This window comes from Sorex araneus, chromosome 1, assembly GCF_027595985.1.
Source record: "Sorex araneus isolate mSorAra2 chromosome 1, mSorAra2.pri, whole genome shotgun sequence".
Taxonomy (NCBI): Eukaryota; Metazoa; Chordata; class Mammalia; order Eulipotyphla; family Soricidae; genus Sorex; species Sorex araneus.
Window position 1 is genome coordinate 27,016,745 of NC_073302.1, and position 10,614 is coordinate 27,027,358.

Below are 10,614 nucleotides of genomic sequence, written 5' to 3' on the forward strand. Positions count from 1 at the left end.
ACAATCCTGACAGGAGCGGGAGGTTGCAGGAAGGAGTGAAATCATGGTCTATGACACGGAGGGTCTGGCGGAATGGCCAGGCAGGGTGGGGGCAGGGAGAGAGGCTGGTCAGGAAATGCCAGTTTATAGTTAGCTCTGACCTATTAATCAGCAGTGGGGACAATGATGCAGGAGGGCGGGAAGGCCGGACATGTGCTCGCGCCAGATTTATAGGCCCAGAACAAAGGCTGGCCTGCTCGTTTAGAGAGTCTCTTTCCCTTTTCCTCTGGCAAATCGAGGACATTGTTTGAAAAGCCAAAAAGAACAAATATTCTAAAGACTGAGGTCATTTCCAGAGATGCAACCAGTCCTGAAGGAGTTCTGTATACATGATGGGGGAGGGGCCTGGAGGATGACTGCAGATAAGCGCAGGGACAACGGGGACACACATCATGATGCAAAGACCACAGACCCCCAGCTTGTACTCAAGGAGGACCTGGGAGCACTCTAGAGGCATTTGGAAAACCTACCTGAAGCCCCTCAATATAATTCCGAAGGCTCTTGGGAGACTCTTCAATCAGGCTAAAAATAATCCCTGCATCCTATGGTTCATGGTTTTCCCGGGGGAGCTCTCCCATGGGTGGGCTTCCAAGTGTTCTGTGGCTTCAGCTTCCTTTGAATTCAGAAGACAGTCCTCTTTCAGCTTCCTGTCCTATTTCATCAAAGGTGCAGATGCAGGTGTGAGTAGAAAGGAGTTAAAAGAGGGCTTGTTACAAGAAAGCCAACCCAATAGAGAGGGAGATGGTGGATCTTTAGAAAGGAGGTGATGGTTTTATAGAGAAGAGGTGATAGGTTTTGTGTAAAGAGATTGGTGATTCTGTGGAAAAGGGGTGATGGTTCTGTGGAAAGGAGATAATGGTTCTGTGGAAAGATGGCAATGAGGATATAGGTGGGGTGATCTGTAGAGAATGGATAATAACTCTTGAGAGGAGGTGATGATTCTGTAGAGAGGGGGTGATGTTCTGTGAAGAGAAGATGATAAGTCTATAGAGGAGTAATGACACCATGGAAAGTGGGTTATGGTTAAGAGAGGGGCGGGGAAGAGGTGATAGCTCCATGGAGAAGAGATGAATCTGTAAAGAGGGGCCTGCCTCTAATCTTCCAGTCTTCCAGGGTTGAAGATTGACCAACTCTGACTTTACACTTACATAAAGAGTGGTAGATGGGGTTTAGTCAGTTACTTGCTGATTACTTCTTACCTAGAGCCTCTCCAAAGTTCTTCTTGACTCCTAACTTGCTTTCTGCTCCTCTTACCTCCATGCAGTTAATTGTCAGAAATAACTTCCTAAACTATAAATATGATCATCTCTTTTCCTGGGAGCTCCCCATTTTCTTCAGAAAAGAGATTCATAAACTAAGCCTAGTGTTGGACTCTTCATATTTGACCCCACCTGCCTTTTCTAGTTCATCTTCTAGAGATCTCCTATCCCCACAATGCCCTTTGCTGTTCCCTGAACATGAAACATTCTCCTGAAAAAAATAAATAAATTGTAATCATTCTTTAAAGCCTTATTTTGAATGTTATCACCTCTACAAAAGAAATCTTCCTCAAATTAAAACCCTATACTATATGCTGGTTAGATTGCCACTTCTTTTCCTTAAGGCCCATGAACATGTTCATCATCACCACCATCATCATATGACAGCTATCAAAGAGACCACACTACACAGTGGGGGGTCTCTTGAAGGCATAAATCTATTGACTGCCTAAATTGTGACCTATCAACATTTTTACATGTGGATATGTGAAGGTCCATGCAAATAATTCTGTGGCATCTCTATGTACATCAGCAATTTGAGTCTCTTAAAATCAGTGTTGAAGCACAGTCCTAGCAGCCCACTTTCATATGAATCTGCCAAAGTTATGCTCTGGCCAGCAGAAAAGATCTTTTCAGCAGGAAATCCTCATGGAACTGAAACACCTGATCATGGGGCCGTGGAATAATCTCACGGAGAAAGTCTTGGAGCACCCCTTGGGCATCTGGTCAACCTCAGACACATCATAAAGGATTGGAAGACACATCAAAGGAAAGAAATAAGGATCAGAGCTGAAGTGGATCCAAGTTGGACCCAGAGCATCATGTCTAAACAGCCCTGCTAAACCTGATCCTGGTTAATCCCAATCACTGGAGGATCTTAAAAATGATCGAGATGCATTCATTCCTAAATTCAGAGACTTCTGAGACTCAGATCTTAGGCAGACTACCTACTTGCCCAAATGAAACTGCTCCAAGGTACCCGTGTGATTACACATCATGTTTGAAACAAACATTTCTTGAGCACCTACTATGGACCAAGGTCTATTCTTAGAAACTGAAGTTCATTGTTATTTATGACTGAGTTAACAAGTTCTTTCTGCCAAGGCACAAACTTAATAATAACACAGCATGACCTGCAGAGTGTGGGAGCCTAGTTATCATTTCACCCATCAGGAAACTGAGCTGGAGAGGAGTTGTCACATATTCCATGAAAGTCCAACTATGTACTCTACTCCTGGGTGTGGTTAGAAATGCAGCAGAAAGTTTCCTAAAAGAAAGCAGAGCACAATCCATTGATCTCACTTTCAAAAATAAACCAAAACGTGAGGAGAGGGAGAGAGAAAACGATGACTTAAAGCCTATTCTGAGATTCAACAGATGATGGAAATGATGACTAAAATGCAAATTGTTCCATACTGTGTCTTAGAGATTGCAGCAGTTAAACTGGCTGGCGAAGCAGCTCAGAGAAAAACAATGACCTGTGCAATGACCTAGGACCTTATGTGCTGGCTGATACTTCTCATGCTCATTTGCTGACCAGAATTCTCACATATTGTTGCAAGATTCAAATAGTAATAAAGTTTATGAAAAAATTGTGTGCACTTGAAATGCCACCCCTGAGTTACTTATTATTAATTAAGAGGCAGAGGGGTTATTTTACGCCTTTCTGACTTCACCAAGAAAACACACCCATATTAAAGGGATCTCCACCATGGGGGCTTTTATGAAAGATAAAATTAGCAAGGGAAGAGACAAATTCTTTCCAAATATACCTTCAAGGCCTCAAGAATGTAGCTCCATGCTGTCGCCTTGCTTTTGCACCAATGCACTCAATGTCTTTACCAGTGCATGTGTGTTTACCACATTTACCACACAGCACTCTACCTCCTGATCTTTCTTTGATCATCCCCACCTCCAAGCGATGTTTCTCGACCTGTAGAAATGCTGCCCCCTGAGGAATGATGACTTGGCAAAATCTGGAAACATTAAAGGTTGTCATACCTCTCGGAGGGAAAAGCTGACTTGTGACTAATGGGGAGAGCCCAAGACTGCTGCTAAACATCTTGTAATGCAAGGGCAGCCCTACAGCAAAGAACTGCCCAATCCTAAAGGTCGTTAGGTGCAATGCTAAGAAATTCAGTTCTGAGTTGAAAACCTGTACATGGAAATGAGAATAGGCATTTTTATATTGTATTCAATGGTTTTAATTTTCTTATTTACATAGGTCAAAGTCACATAGTACTCACTAATTGGCCCTTATTGATTTATTTTCTGATCATTCTACTTGATCCAACTTTTGTTGGAACAAGCAATGCAAAGTAAATTTGTGATGTGCGGAAGGGGGCAGGTTGGAATTGGGGGGGAAGCTGGGGCTCTTGGTGGAGGGAAGGTCACATTGGTGGTGTTGAAAGACTCACTGCTTGAAACAACTGTATAGTGAACAACTTTGTAAATCACGGTGTTTTTTTAATAATAAAAAAAAAGAATTAAAAATAAAAAAGAAAGAAAGTCTGCTCTGAGCTTTCATTTGTGCTAGTTTCTACTAAAGGTTTCTTGGGGCTGGAGTGATAGCACAGTGGGTAGAACGTTTGCCTTGCATGTGGCCGAACCGGGTTCAATTCCCAGCATGCCATATGGTCCCTGAGCACCATAAGGAGTAATTTCTGAGTGCAGAGCCAGGAGTAACCCCTGTGCACCGCTGGGTGTGATTCAAAATGAAAAAAAAAAAAATTAAATAAAGGTGTTGTCTTTCCTCCCCTCCATTTACTCTAATCCTGACCCTCTGGAAAGAGGAGAGACCCCCTCCCATGTTGCTGGAGATTGAAACCAACATAGCCTTTTTGGTAATTGGACCAGAACTAGCTGAATTGTAAACACCCCTACCCTCAGAGCCTGCTACTTCAGAACTTACTGACACAACATGCTGTGTACACGGATGTTTATTGCAGGACTGTTGGTGAAAAATAAAAGCTAAACATAACCTAACTGATCCTTTCAGGAGGCATCCCAAGCTTTAAATTATAAAACTTTGTTTAGAAAAGTAATAATAATCAATAAATATAAATAAATAAACCATAAAACTTTGATGTAAAACAATTATCTGAAACCCTGCAAATGAAGGAAGGTCATTTTCAAAGGGGTTCCTGGGAGAAATCACTGAGATTTATTGCAAAAGCAAAGGGCAACACTCAGGACAGTCATTCATTGACTGGAAAAGTGAAAGGAATAGCTGTAAACATATTGAAGTATATGCCTGTATAAGAATGTACACCTAGCAGTTGCCTTAAAGGAAGGGCACTTGGGCCGCATAATTAAAAGGTTTACCTTTAATTGTGGGTAGGGGGTAGTGGGTGGGGGAGGGGCAAGAGACAGAGTAGGTAGGGCACTTGCCTTACATGAGGCCGACCCAAGTTTCATGCCCAGAACCACACAAGGTCCCCCACGCACAGCCAAGAGTGACTCCTGAGCTCAAAGCCAGGAGTAAGCCCTGAGCACTGCAGGGTGTGACCAAAAATAGAATAAAATATTTACTTACAGGGGTGGAGAGACGGGACATCGAGTATGGTGCTGGCCTTTTAAACTGCCAGATCAGATTCAATCCCTGGCACTGCATAAGATCACCTGAGCACCACCAGGAGGGACCCAGGAGCACAGAGCCAGGAGTAAGCTTTGAGCACTGCCAGGTGTGGCCCAAAATCAAACCAAAAATTAAAACTATTTACTTGTTATTTTAATATCCTTCAAGTTGCTTAGGTTAGGTTCTATTTGTTTGGGTGGGGGTCACACCCAGCAATGCTCCGGGGCTACTCCTGGCTTAGTGTTTATGGGTCACTCCCAAACAGTGCTGGGGGGATCATGCGATGTTGGGAATTAAACCCAAGGTTCTCACATACAAAACATGTGTTCCAGGTCTTTGTGTCATCTACCCAGACCTGCTTGAATTTTTGGTTGTTGCTTTTTCCTTTTTTTTTAAGTTTGTTAACTGTATACAAGCTCTTCTTCATTTAGGAAAATACAGCTCATTTTTTAAAAATTCTTAATTGGTGAATATAGGTGAAAGACACAAAATTTATTTGTGTGCATGCAACTACTCATGCAACTCTTCTCTTGCTTCGAAGTTTTCTTTCAAAATAAAACTTTTGTAAAAATCTCCTCTTAAAAAGTGGAATATCGGAGCTGGAGCAATAGCACAGCGGGTAGGGCATTTGCCTTGCATGCGGCCAAACTGAGTTCAATTCCCAGCATCCTATATGGTCCCCTGAGCACCGCCAGGGGCGATTCCTGAGTGCAGAGCCAGGAGTAACCCTTGTGCACTACCAGGTGTGACCCAAAAAAGCAATAAATGAATAAATAAACAAATGAATAAATAAATAAATAAATAAGAAGTGGAATATCTTCTTTACCTCAGGGAAGGTAAAATTTTCTTAAACTGTCCACAAAAGAGCCAACCTTTGGAAGGAAAGACTAGACATACGGTTTTCCCTTAAAATTTAGAATTTCTTTCATCAGAATTGACTGTGAACAATAAAGGGACAAGTTTCAGACAGGAAGAAGAGATTTGCAACAAATATATTCAACCAAGGATTTCTCGCCATCAAGTAGAAAGAGCTCCTCAAATTAATAAAAAAAAAAAAAAAAGTCAATACTCTTCTCAATGAGCAAAAGACTTGAACTGTTATTTCACAAAAAATATATATATATATATATATATTCAGGGGGCCAAAGCAATAGTACAGCGGGTAGGGCGTTTGCCTTGCACGCGGCTGACCCGGGTTCAATCCCCGGCATCCCATATGGTCCCCCAAGCACTGCCAAGAGTAATTCCTGAGTGCAAAGCCAGGAGTAACCTCTGAGCATTGCTGGGTGTGACCCCAAAAGCTATATATATATATATATATATATATATATATATATATATATGTATTCAAAGGACTCATATTAATGTGAAATTATGCTCAAAACCATTAGTCATTTCAGAAATACAAAAGAAGATAAGCGTTCTCCCCACAGTAATTGCTAAAATCTGAAAATATTGATGATGTTACATAAGAATGTCAAGGATTTTGGTTTTTTTATACTTCACAGGTGCTATCACCTAGATAATATGATCCAGCCTCCTTGCAAGCTCTTTGGCAACATCTATGGAAGCTGACGGTTCCAACCTTACCTCTGTAAATCCTCTCTGATTTCCAGATTTCTCTTCCCATAATCCTTATTTGACCTGTATCCACATTTGCTGCTGTAACTGTGGATTCACATGGTAAATGTTTGGAAATCCAAAGTCATTCCTGGAGTTGCTCAGGTCCAGAGGTGTTGGGGGGCTATCAGGGTCACATCAGGGCTGCGGCAGAGTTGGTGGGGTAGGGTGCAGCACTGGTACCAGGGATTGAACCCATGGCTTAGCACATGCCAGACATGTGCTCTATCACTTGAGCTGCATCCCCAGTCCCTACCATTCTTTAAATTCTGCTCCTTTTGTCTCAACATTCTTTTTTGGTTTGGGGGCCACACCGGGATGTGGTCTGGATTTATTCCTGGCTCTGGCTCCATACAGTGCTCAGGAGGCCAGGTAGAGTGCCCGGGGTTAAATCAGGTTGGCAGCATGCAAGGCAAGCACTTCACCATCTGTACTATCTCTCCTGCCTCTCTCAAACATTCTTGTGTTATATTTCACTAGGATTTGCTGAGCACCAGCTTATGAAGCCCTGGGGAATTCCTACCACCAGGAATAAGAAGATGACCTACTTTATAGATCCTACTTTAGAGGCACTATGGACTAGGTGGAGGTGGAGGTAGACATTACAGAAGACACACACCACTTTAGATTACTTTTCTCTCCCCAAAGCTCCCTGTCTACAGCTTTAGATCTCTCCTTCACACATTTTCCATATTCTCAGTATCCATGACCAAAAGTAGGAAGAGAGAAAATAAAGTCTGTCGATCAGATCTTATGGAGACGTGTCCTTACAGAAAACAGGAAAGGTTTGGGCTTGGTAAAAGTACTAGACATAAGTATTTGACAGCTTCCCTGAGAACCCTTTAAGGTATGCTGGCCAATTTTACATCCATTAGCACATCCCATTCTCAGAACAATCCCGTGATGTGGTCGTTATTATCACCATTTGGTAGATGAGGACATGGAATTAAGACAGATTGTGTTATTTACCAAGATCATATAGTCAGGAACTGTCAGGATGAAGAGCCAAATGCCCGATCCCTTATTTGAAATGCTGGTTCTTTCCATTACATCAGAAGCAGCGCTATTTCAGTGCAAAGATGTAAAAATCTAAATTTCTCTCTGGCTCCAATACCCAGCTCAAGCTTTTACTCTCCATGAAACATTTATACTGCTTCCATCTTTTAAATTTTTCTAATATGGAGCAATACCACAGTGGGTAGGGCGTTTGCCTTGCACACCTCAACCCAGGTTCGATTCCTCTGTCCCTCTCAGAGAGCCTGGCAAGCTACGGAGAGTATCCTGCCCACATGGGAGAGCCTAGTAAGCTCCCTGTGGCGTATTCCATATGCCAAAAACAGTAACAAGTCTCACAATGGAGACATTACTGGTGCCCACTCGAGTAAATTGATGAACAATAGGACAACAGTGCTACAGTGCTAACTCCAACTATTTCCAGTCATTCTTGCCTACCAAATAATTGATCTTGTTGACCCAAGATCAACAAGGGTAAGACCGCCTAGTAAGGTGGAACCACCTGGTAAGACCACCTGGTAAGGTGGAACAAGAAGACAGATTCCAGAGCTGGAAAGACAGTACAGTGTGAACATGTACAATAGTGAACATGTGCAGCCTGGATTCAGTCCCCAGCATCTCATCTGGTTCCCCTGAGCACCACCAGGGGTGATTCCGGAGTACAGAGTCAGAAATAACCTTTGAGCAATGCCAGGTGTGGCCATAAAACAAAAACAAAAACAAAAATGATGACGGATTCTCATTTTGTTCTGAGACTTCCCGGGGAGGGCTTATTTCTCCTCCCTTTTCTACATCACACCTTTTCCAGTTGTGTAATACTAGCCTCAGACCAAATTGCTTCTCCAACCCTTTCCTGCACCACCTCGTCGTGGCGCTCACACAGGCCTTGGCCATGCCTGTGCTTGACCTCCGCTCTTGCAAACCCATCTGCATTCCCAGCTGCGGGAGCTCAGCTACTCGAGGCCGCATCTGGCTGGGTGGAAATTTCTATTGCTGCAAGGTGACGAAAGTAAAATATGAAAACTCAGCCACGAGCCCCCTCGTCGTCTCCTGGCATGCTTTCTCATAAAATCGGTGGCTCAGAACTATTTCGCGTTGATCATTCTGCCGCATCTTTCGTTAGCCAACTGTTGCTCTTTGAAAGTTCGAGTTTGGCATGGTATCAGAATTTTGGAGACAAGAAGTTTGACGGGGGAAGTGAGTCGAATTAAATGATTGTCTTCCTATTAAAAACTCTTCCCTGTAAATAATTCAGGATGCAGGGAACCATCTGGCCTCACTCTGCACACATCTCTGTCAGGTGGCCATGTGATCCCTGTTTGAAAGCCCCTAATTATGGGCGATCTCACAACCTGCAAGGCAGCACATGCCACACTTGACAGTTCTAATTGGAAAAAACGTTATTGATTCTGTTTAGTTGACGTTTGCCACGCTGCAACTTTTCTCCCATTGGACTGATCTGTCTCCTCCATACTCAGTAAATGTCGAATTGTCTACCATATGACAATCACTTAAAACATTGAAGGATGAAAGAAATGAGCAAAATTGGTCACCTAAAATTTTTTAATTTATTAAGCAAAAAACATTAACGAAAGCCAACCAAACACTGTCACCACCATGTTCAATTGGAGGAGGGAGAGTGTTCGGGCAGGGGGGTGGCGGGAGAGGGGGCTACGTATTGTATGTGGTAGGTATAAGAAATAAATTGTTATTACCTCTACTGGAAAAGGATACTTACTGGTAATTTATTAATTAAAAAAATAATATATGTGCATGTGTGTGTGTGCTCCAGTAATTTACATTTATGAAATGTAAGTAAGAACAAGACCATTGTAAAAGTACAGACGGGATCAATCTTTCTGGAAAAAAGTTTAAAAATATCAATTTTTCATCTGGAAAAATAGTCCAAATTTTACTTCTCAAATTTATCTTAAAGGTATTCATCAAATAGATAATAATATAAGCTGTAGCTATTGGTTAAAATGTATATTTACAACAGAAAAAAATATTTAACAAATATTCTACTAAAAAAAAAATGGCTATAGAGTCTGAGGGTAACACAATCATGGATTACCCAGCTTGCAGGCATGAGGCCTCAAGTTTGATCCCTGGCACTGTTCCCACCTGCAAAGTGCATTTGTGAGATTGCTGGCACCATCAATGTGGCATCTCTAGCCCACTGCCATAAAATGTGCAAGCACTACAACCAAGCGTATATGGCTGGGCCCCAGTCACCACAACAACAAAAGGAAAGGGAAGGAAGGTGGAAATCTTTATTCTATACACTATGGTAAACTGAATTAACACAATTCTAAATCACCACTAAATCTGATGGCCTAGTTGACACAGAAATATATTCATAGTGCTCCCCAGGTAGGTCTAAGTTCGAGGCTGGCTGGGGCTGTGTCTTGGGTGACTGTCCGGAGTCTGGTGTTAGTTGAAAATCACCCGCAGCTTTTCATGTGACCATGTGTGAGATTTGTGGCCCAGAGCAAGTGGGGCTTCAGCTCACCACACCCACTCTCTGATGTGGGAAGGTGAAACCCACTTCCGGAAGCACCTCAGTGTGTGGTGGAGGGGGTCCGGGGGCAGTCCCTCTCCTCTCTGTCCTTCTGCCTGCAGGATGCACTGTGATCCCATGCCTCCCCCTTCTGCACCTTGGAGGGAGGAGAGAGGACTGGCTTCCCCCATGTTTAATAAACTTGCTGATGCTGGGAAAAGAGAGAAGAAAAAGAAATTTGTTCAGAGGAAAGATCAGTATGCATTTTTTAAATTTTTTTTTGCTTTTTTGGGTCACACCTGGCGATGCACAGGGGTTACTCCTGGCTCTGCACTCAGGAATTACTCCTGGTGGTGCTCAGGGGACCATATGGGATGCTGGGAATCGAGCTTGGGTCAGCCGCGTGCAAGGCAAACACCCTACCCTCTGTGCTATTGCTCCAGCCCCTAGTATGCATTTTATGTTAAAACAAAATAGAACAAGTCTCACAATGGAGACGTTACTGGTGCCCGCTCGAGCAAATCAATGAGCAACAGATGACAGTGATACAGTGATGATGTAAATGTATGCATGTATTTGCAAAGTGCTGTCTAGAAGGATGAATG

At 42.8% G+C, this 10,614-nt stretch overlaps 1 non-coding gene across 1 annotated transcript; it reads left to right on the plus strand.

Annotated features, from left to right (window-relative positions):
• Positions 1-9,941: 9,941 nt before the first annotated feature.
• On the plus strand, positions 9,942-10,069 carry LOC129401058 (small nucleolar RNA ACA64). The gene has a single exon (XR_008628078.1). It is a non-coding gene; the product is annotated as a small nucleolar RNA ACA64 (small nucleolar RNA).
• Positions 10,070-10,614: the final 545 nt, after the last annotated feature.